The sequence below is a fragment of the Scleropages formosus genome, chromosome 15, assembly GCF_900964775.1.
Source record: "Scleropages formosus chromosome 15, fSclFor1.1, whole genome shotgun sequence".
Classification (NCBI taxonomy): domain Eukaryota; kingdom Metazoa; phylum Chordata; class Actinopteri; order Osteoglossiformes; family Osteoglossidae; genus Scleropages; species Scleropages formosus.
This window is the reverse complement of record NC_041820.1, coordinates 16,169,564-16,178,879: the sequence shown is the minus strand read 5'-3', so window position 1 is coordinate 16,178,879 and position 9,316 is coordinate 16,169,564.

Here is a 9,316-nt window from a genome sequence, read left to right as displayed (position 1 = left end):
GTTCCACACCCACTCTAGCTCTGCACATTTGATCAGATACTACACATGTTCAACTCTTCCACCTTTATCTTCCCCACAGCCATCACAGTCAGTGTGATTTACACTAAGTTTGTACATCATCTTCACCTTATACCCACCAGTCATTTCAGTCCCCTGCACTCTTCTTCTGCACCTCATTACCTCTCTTGTGGCTCACATGGAGAAAGGAGCTCTGGGTCCTGCCTGTTTACTCCATCTTCACACAACACACAAGTTAGTAAAAACCTACTGTCATAAATGGTAATACAGGTAAACTTAAACCACAAACATCAAAATCTGGTCCTCTGTCAATCAGAGTAATTATTCTCTTCTTCATGTTGACCTTCTCTTTTAGTCGACGTGTATTTCAACACAGCTCTGGCTGGCCAGTAAAAAGCCCCATCTCCAAAAACCACTGAGCGCTGACCGCAATTTTATAATTCAGTGAAAAGGCAAGCTATTACCTACCAATTTAAGTTCCAACCACTTAAAAAATAGAATTCAAAGACTAGAGTGCTTTTCTTTATGTTTTTTTTACATCTGCTGGAGTGCTTTTAAATATGATTTTTTTTTTTTTTTTTTTTTACAAACTAAACCAAGTCGATTCTGTTCTAAAGCAGAAATAGAAAACGTAGCTTGGGGAGCAAGATTCTCTGTAGGTTAGTTCAACCATCAATTTATAACAGTAACATATGGGGGGCAAAAACCATCAACGTGTGGTTTTCTTCATTGAGAAGAGTTTATGCTGAAAATTGACTTTCCATTTTATTTCATGTGAATCCAAGCAGAAAAGATGCGCAATTAGCAAGACCAGTTCTGAGAGCATACAAACAGGAAGATTTACAGATTTTCTCCTCTGAGCTCAGTCAGACCTAGGTTTAGCAATGTTTATCTGAATACAAATATAAATGCACTATAATGACTTCCTGAAATCTAAGCATGAGGAACAATAATGACACGTACAAGAAAAGCACAAATTATTATTATAGTTCATATATAATCATACATAATCATGGGTGGTTATATATAAACAAGAAAACTCCACACACACACACATTAACACTGAAAAACCACTACTTTACAATGAGCTCTCTTTCATGGAACCTAATACTACTGACTTTTATCTATAATATCCTCTGATATTATAAAATGATTTCTCACACAATATATTGTCCCAATCTTAATATAGACTCAATCAAAAAAGGTGTTTTCAACATAACGCTGACTACACACACACACATAATAAATGTCTTTTGTATGCTTGTGATTTCAATTAAATCAATTTGAAATTTACACATGCGTTTACATTTTATTTTCCTCTGCATTCAAGTACTCTCATGTTCTTTATATTGTGACATTGTACTGACAGGCCAGTCTATACACACTACGATTCTAAAAACACTGGGAACCTGAGGGAGGTATCCCACCCGCCCTGTCAGATATCCCATTATGCCCTGCTGTCAGACGAAGATGAGGCCAGCCTGAAAGTGGGTTATGGTCCCCGCCCCCAGCAATCCCATCCCGCCAGTCTCCGCTTGCTCGGCTACTCCGCCAACCTCCTCCGCGACGTCCTCGTCGCGAAGCCGGCTCCGCGACCGTCGAAACACAGATTGTACACACGTGGTATAATTGCGAACCCCTTGACATTTTGAGGTTAGGTGCAAGGAAACAGTGGTGTAAGCTTAGCTCTTGATTTAAGCGAAAGGCAGCCATGAAAGATGTTTTTAATCGGCTAATGAAAAATCCCATTACGCTTCACCAATTTTGCTCTGTTCCTCCTTGCTAAAGAAACATCAGAGGGCCGGGAACGCGCGGACACTTGGTCGGAAGCGCTTTTCCGACTGTCCGCACATTTCCTAACGCTAAAGCCCTGCATTTGAGACGGAGATTACTTTTTCCAATGAGGAATTTTCCAGCAGGATTATCTTCAATTGTCCTCATTTGGCCTTCCAGTTCATCTTTTCCACTTCAACGTTCTCCAACAGGGCAAGGCACATGTACGGAAGTAAAACGTCTCTGGCCTACAAAGGATCAAGTCTGATGCTGGCCGAAGAATAGAGATTAAAATACTCAAGTCTCCATAATTTATTGCAGTACGCTGATCAGTCAGTTGATTGAAACAAAATTGTCGTCACTTATTTTAATAAAAATGATACTGGTGCCTGATTACACTTGGAAATGTAAATATTCATGGAAAAGACTTGATTAAATAAAATAATTGATTAATTTCATATGGCGAGATGCAACGATGAATGAAAAACGCGAGTCTTACATACAAAAGGAAAAGAAAACAAAGGTTGAGAGACGGAGAGAAAGACACGGAGAAACAAAGTAGCCACACTCTGGACACACGCTGGACACACGCTGATGGTGGCAGGTTTTGACCCTGCTGCTTGCAGCACAGGTCTGAACCAGCAACAGGTTCAGAGCACCCTGTCTGGTGAGATTAAGCGCTGGCAGGAACTGTCCTCACGAATCGTTCTTGTGCGGTGAGCTGCAGGCAGTAGGCGACGGCTGTCCTCAGCTGAATCGGACAAAGCTGGGAAGTCCTGGGTTATCTGATGGACACCAACACGGACAAAGGACACCAAACACCCAAGCTGCCTGCTTCATCCGGATGGAATTTAAACTAAGCTTTCTTTATTCACTTACTACATTTCCAGCTTAGCGCTTCCGTCGCGTTCCTGCTCGTTACTCCTGAGAAGGACGAGAGCAGGGTTTTTAGGAAAAGCATTTCTGATCTTTATAATCACTAAATTGACACTTCTGTCACCTTGGAAAGAAAAAGAACAGCTGGCCTACTGAGAGAATGTGGCCGATGCTCCAAGTGCAAAGATTCTGTGACCCACCTCTGCCGCAGGCCTTTTTCCCAGCTGCGCTTCACACAACTGCTGAAGAGCTGCGTGTGGGATGCAGACGTGCTGCGCATATCCTTTACTGGGTCTTCTACTCATGTGTCCTCCTGTGTTCTAAGCACCAGACACATTTAACACATAACAGCAGGCGACACTTGTGATGTAATGCTCTCATGGGACCTGTAACCCACCTACTCTGATTCACGCAGCAATACGAGTCAGACATGTACAGTACATCTATACCTGCTGTATATCATATCTACGAGTCAAATTGAGCCATTCCGTGGACTAAGGCCTGCGGGTCAGCGGAGCTCAAACTGTGGTCTCTTTGTGGGGAAGAGTCTATGGTTCCTCTTCCTCCATTGCCTTGTACGATGTCTGACCAGTCCCCTCTCCCACGTGCTCCAAGAAAAGATGCTGCACATGCTTGCACACCCTAATCGAGTGATCAAACATACAGGCTTGGAGCTGCTTCTCATATTAATCTGGCACCATAGCAAAGAAACACAATCATACCTCCTACGTATGTCGGTGCAAGGAGGGGGACATCAGTCCCACAATGGACATGTCCTTTACTTATGTTAGATCAGCAATGAAAACATATATTAATACTCGAACTCAAGGTATGGATTTAAGAGAACTCTTTTCAAAGCATTTAAACTGATGGATTCCGTTATTTCACTTACACCAAAATTTGGAGGAGGTTGGTATGGTGGCGCAGTGGGTAGTGCTGCTGCGACCCAGAGCTTGAGCTGTACAGGTGTAGGTTTGAATCCAGATCAGTCGGTGGGGAGTTTAGGTGGTCTCCCCAGCTCTGTGTGGGTTTCCTCCCACAGATCAATACGTGTATTTCAGGTGATCTGGGGAATCTAAACTATCTTAAGTGTGTAAGTGCGTGCATATATGAGTGGCTGCCCTAAGATGGACTGGTGTACTGCCCAGAGTGTACCTTAACCAGCCCTCGGCCTTGTGATGAGCATTTAACGAAAGTGATTGAGTGAAATCTGTAAGGCTTGTGTTGACTGTCACTTATACAAGAACAAACTACTGTTAATATCTAAGGTCGTATTTTATCCCACCCATTTATTAGGTGTCATCTTTTTCATGTTTAATAAAGTGCACTCATATTTAAAGTCTGTTGTATATTTCTATCACAAGATCTTAATTCAATTTGTTATCACATCTCTCCGTTAAATTATAGAGAGAAGAACCTAGGAACAGAATCAGTCAAAATCAAAATGAACAGTCGACATTGGAATAACAAGTACACATATCTCTTGAAGGATCCATCTTGTTTAGCTAAATAAACAGGTCTGAGCCAGCATCTTTTTTTCTGCTTTCAAAACAAGTTTTTTTTCTTTTTTTTTTTTTTTTTACAATGGACCAAAGAGTTCTCAGACAAATGCTATAAATCACTCATGTAGTACTGTAAGCTCTACTGTAGACCTTAACATGTCATGGGTAAAAAGCACTCTAAGCATTCTTAAGCAGCTTGCAAACAAGAGTTCCCTGCACACTGGCACTTTCGATCATGCATTTTTCTCTCTGACGGGTCTCCACCGGGTATTCATCTGTTTTAACACTGGTTGCAGCTACGAGAAATGCCTGCTGTGAAAAGCGGCATGCCTTGTGGACGCCCAGGCCCCAGCCAGGCCTGCTGTCCTGAATTGATTGTTGAGAGTAATTAAAGACAAGTTTGTGTATGCAGCGTATGTGGTCCCTCAGCATCTCCGGAGAATCACAGTTGATAAAGAGCGCAGTGCGCGACTTGCGGCACAGCCAGACGGAATCTGGGAGGACCAGCAAGCTCTTCGCTCCTGACAATCCAATCAATAGCAATCTCACACCCAAGAAGAAACCCAAACCTTTCCAATAAACATGTTGAAGGTGATTATTTTTGAGCGCGACATTGTGGTTGTACGTTCTGTTATGCAAGTGTCTCTAAGGAATTAGAAGAATTTCCCCTCCTCCCAAATGGATTCTGCAAAGTTTGCTGCTGATCGATCTACTGAAGCTTGACCTTTAAACATTATTGAATAAAATGGACTATCAGCCAGACTTAATTCCTAATTGAAGACTAAAATAAGAGGCTTTAACTAAAAAAAGTCAGATTTTTTTTTCTTTGCACATTAATGAAAAGAGAGTCATGATGACAATGAAACAAGAAAATAAATGTCAGTATCTAGTCCAAAGGAGCTTAGTAAAACTGTCCCAAGTCAGAGGGACTTGGGTGCTATTTGCTGTGGAGCAAAGTCTGGTTTGTGTGTGTGTGTGTAACACACTGCAGAACATGAGGAATGTACTCAACCTCTAACTGTTCAGTGAGAATATTCATCAATAACTTCATATGAACAAACTGAATAAGGCTGAGTTACAGCATGCAGGAATCGCTAAGCCAGCTGCAAACAATGAACAGTGTTACATTCCCACAATGTCTGGTTACCAGTTATTGTCTAAGTCTGAAGTCAGTTTTATCATTAGTTTGAACTTTCACATTTTTTGCATTACTTTTCAAACATACACTGGATTCTCAACTTTCAAACATTTGAGTTATGAATTCAAGGACAAACAGTTTATAGTTTAATAAAGTATTTTTAATTGCATTTCCTTCAACATTCACCCACTCAGTTTTGTCAACAGCTTCTCCTGGATAAAGCTGGGCACAAGGCAAGGGGGGCTGCACCCTGGACAGGAAGCCAGTCCATTGCTTAGTAGCTACACACTCATTCACTTAATGACAATATAAAGCATGCAATTAACCTGCATTGGATGTCCTTGAACTGTGGGAGGAAAGCCACACAGATGCTGGTAGAACATGCAAACTCCACATAAAGTTATTGACAATGGAAGGATGGCTGGACAGGAGTGTCCGAGTATTTTATTTTATTTATTACTGCTTCGCCTGGTGTTTTTACACAGTCTAACTCAATCTGCAGGGATGCACGGATTTTCAGATTTTATTGATTGTGACCTAGTGTTCATAGTGACAAAGGAATTGTGAACAAATCAAGGCTTTCAGTCTCAAATGTAAGCATAAGAGGAAGACCAAGTGTACTGTTTTTACTTATTTTGAGTAAACGATAGCATTAATAATTTAAAGAATATTCGGTGCTCGGAAAAAAGACAAAAGGAGCATGTTAGCACACCGAGAGCTTCTGCTCTGTGTCCAGGACTTGAGTGAGGACTCCGTAGTACTCATGACCAGAGCTGGGGAAAAAGCTTTATTCAAAGAACTCATCATTTTGCACAGCAACAGAGACTCAAATTGGAGCTGGCGTAGGTTTAAATTGGTTTTGCTGTTGGAACTGTAGCATGTAGGGTTCGTTTAGTGCTGTGCATGAGCAGCGTAATGGGTCTGTCAGCTTCATTGTAACACGGCACTGAGCCTTGGCTCTCACCGACTCATCCACCTGGATTGAATCCCCAAGAAAAAGCATCTCCAGGATTCCAAAGCAGGAATCCACCTAGTTTCCAGGTCTAATAAACCATTTCCCAAATTTATGACACTCTCAGTCTAATCTGGGAATGTTTTTATTTACGCGAGATTTCCGATCTCATCAATCACATTTATACTTTAAAGAACTAAGCTGACCAGATACTGAATAAGTTGCTGATATTTACCTGCCAGTAGAGGATTGAGTGCATTGTCTTAAAGACCAGACAAAGACTCAGAAGGGTCAAGGTCCTTTTCCTGATGCCCTTTGCCTCCGAGGCCTGTAGAACCTCCCTGTTTCAGTGAGTGAGATGAAGGCGTCAGCCGAGCGCTGGTGTCTAAACAACCCACAAGGTATGTATTTTCATTGTGTATTCTCACTTCACTGTTGGCAAGCTTGGGTTAAGCCTGGTGGCTTCCCCCTCAACCCTCATGAGAGAATAGTCAGAAGCAGTGATGTCTGGTGAGAGAAAAACATGGTGAGAAATACACAATCGATAAACTCAGACTAAGCCTAGGCTGGAGGACTGAGGTAGGGCGAGCGTAAAAAATGGTTCTGCATTGATCTCTCTGTCTTCCTTTTATTCCCACTTCTCTCTCTTACCCAAGGAGAGGAATGTAATAATAGTAGGTCTACAGCACTGTAGCAGTAAACCTTACTGCAACAAATCCGTTTAGAAGTGTTATTAAAAGTCTTTGTCACATCACAATAATAATGGAAATCTTTTAGAAACCGAGATGCTGGGGTCGTAATGGATGTGTACAGCAACCAAAGTGAGAACAATTTTGTCTGTGTTGCTGGAGTGGCATGAGCCCGTGTCCACATCCCCCACCTCCAGAGGGGCTAGGCTGTAAATGACACTGTACAACTTGGGTTTGAGTGCCTGTGTGAATTTTTCATCTCAGGTGACTGAAAAATGCATTTCCCCTCCAGAGCAACGGAAGGAGATCTCTACAATCTGCCAAGCTGATGGCCCACAGAGACATGGAGAGACTTTTAAAGGCGTTCGACAGCACAGCAAACTCGAATGCTGCCGCTGGGCCACCCCAGATCCTCCCCCATCATCACCCATGCTGCAGACAGGCTGTCAACCACAGCCCGCCGTGCTTGGCTTTAGGGTTGTCGTATGGGGCAACACCCTGTTCTGGCTGTCCCCAAAGGAGAAGCAAACGTTAGCAACAGCCCATAAGCGCCAACCCTCAGGCTCCCTTCTCCCTCCACCCCTGTTTGCTTCCCATTTCTGGGATTCAGGAGGGGGGAGAGGGCAATAGCACCACGCTGAGCAGGCCTATTCATTCTCCTATCTCTGCTCTCCAGTTTCCTCTGCCATTATGCCCTGTCGCAATTAGGTATTCCTGTCTGCTATTATTGCCATGCATTATTGATGTAGGTATTCTTTTCCTTTAAACACATGCAGACCCAACGCTCAGATGTATCATCTTTCTAACTGAGCCCGAGAGATCTCTCCAAGGCTGCTGGATTGTGTTGTCAAAGTAAAATCTTCAAAATCAATAACAGCTCTCACTTCATAATATCTAAACGAGGTAGCAATAAAAGCGCATTCTCTAAATAATGCTCACTGCTCTGTGGAGAATGCTAATGATATAGATATTGAGAAGCCTCATATGACATGAAGCCTCTTAGTTCCTGCATCATTAACACACAAGCATATGGTACTAAAACCAAAGCATCTTCAAGTAGGGTAATACCCCAGCACTAGTTAGATGGCTCTGTGTTTATGTTTATGGCAAAGGATGGGTGTTCTTCCAAGAAAAAAGAAAAGGAATGGAGGGTTAAGAATCGGAAAGAATTACCTGTAAAAAGAAATGGTGCTTCAGATACTGAGAGAGCAAGAGGAACCTCATCATGGACCTTGCTGAGTGGCATTTTGACTTGAAGCCAGAAGTGAGCATGACAACTGAGTTAATCTCATTTGAGAACCAGCAATGGGTGTGTCATACTCTAAAGCTGGTTGACATAAAAAATAGGGGTAATCCATAACTCCCTCTCAATGGTTTAAGGAACGAGACATGACGAATGTATAGCAATGCATGTGGGACGCATCTTCGCCACCAGCCCTCCATGCACAGAGGCTCTCTATGAACCCTAGTCACTAATGGACCCTTGCTGTGGAACCATGCTTTCTGAATATGGATCGTGCTCATCCTTCTTTCTCTGTCCTCATTTGAGCCTCCAAGTCCTTCTGTGGTGGTGCAGTCCTAATAGAGCAGCAATTGGCGATAAGAGCCTAACATCGTTACAATCCACATCATTTTATTTATCATAGCCTGATTTACGAGCAGTGTCTATTTAACAGAGTTAGCTGTGCCTCATAGGCGTGCCCGTATTCTGTTACAGAAACACACTCACAGTCGCCGTAGCTGCTCAGCTCCAGTGGTTGTGGTAAACAGATTAACCCCGGCAGCATCAAACTGTGGTGGGAACGAGACAAGCACTGTAACTGCACGAATATCCAGGCACCACCATGATCCAAGTATAGCCAATGAACGATCATCACTGCACTTCACTAGAGAGTCACAACATAAAATTATGTTCAAGGAATGCCCTCTTAGATGCACAGAGTGCGGGACACACACTCCATTCTGGTAGGAACTCATGAGTGTGTCCAGTGCTCTTTTTGGGCCTGACAGGAAGTTACTTCAAAACTTTCTCACCTTAAAATTGGGGTTGTGGTCATTGCCAGCTCAACTGGTGAACCAAAAGTGCCATCAGCCACTACAAATAGACTGACACAATCACAACCACTCAGTCACATATTTTAGCCGTTAGAATTTAAATGCTGTGATACAATGAAAATTAAAGGCCAGCTTTATAAAAATAATAATTTAAACACATAATTAAAGATATCCCTAATTAAACTCATCACATTTTAGACGTTTCCTTTTACACAGTGGCAGTTGAGAGAAATAAGTCTTACCTTGTGTTTTATCAGAGAATTAGTGCTTTCCTTATCATTCACCTGATATTCATTTGCTTCACATACATCAA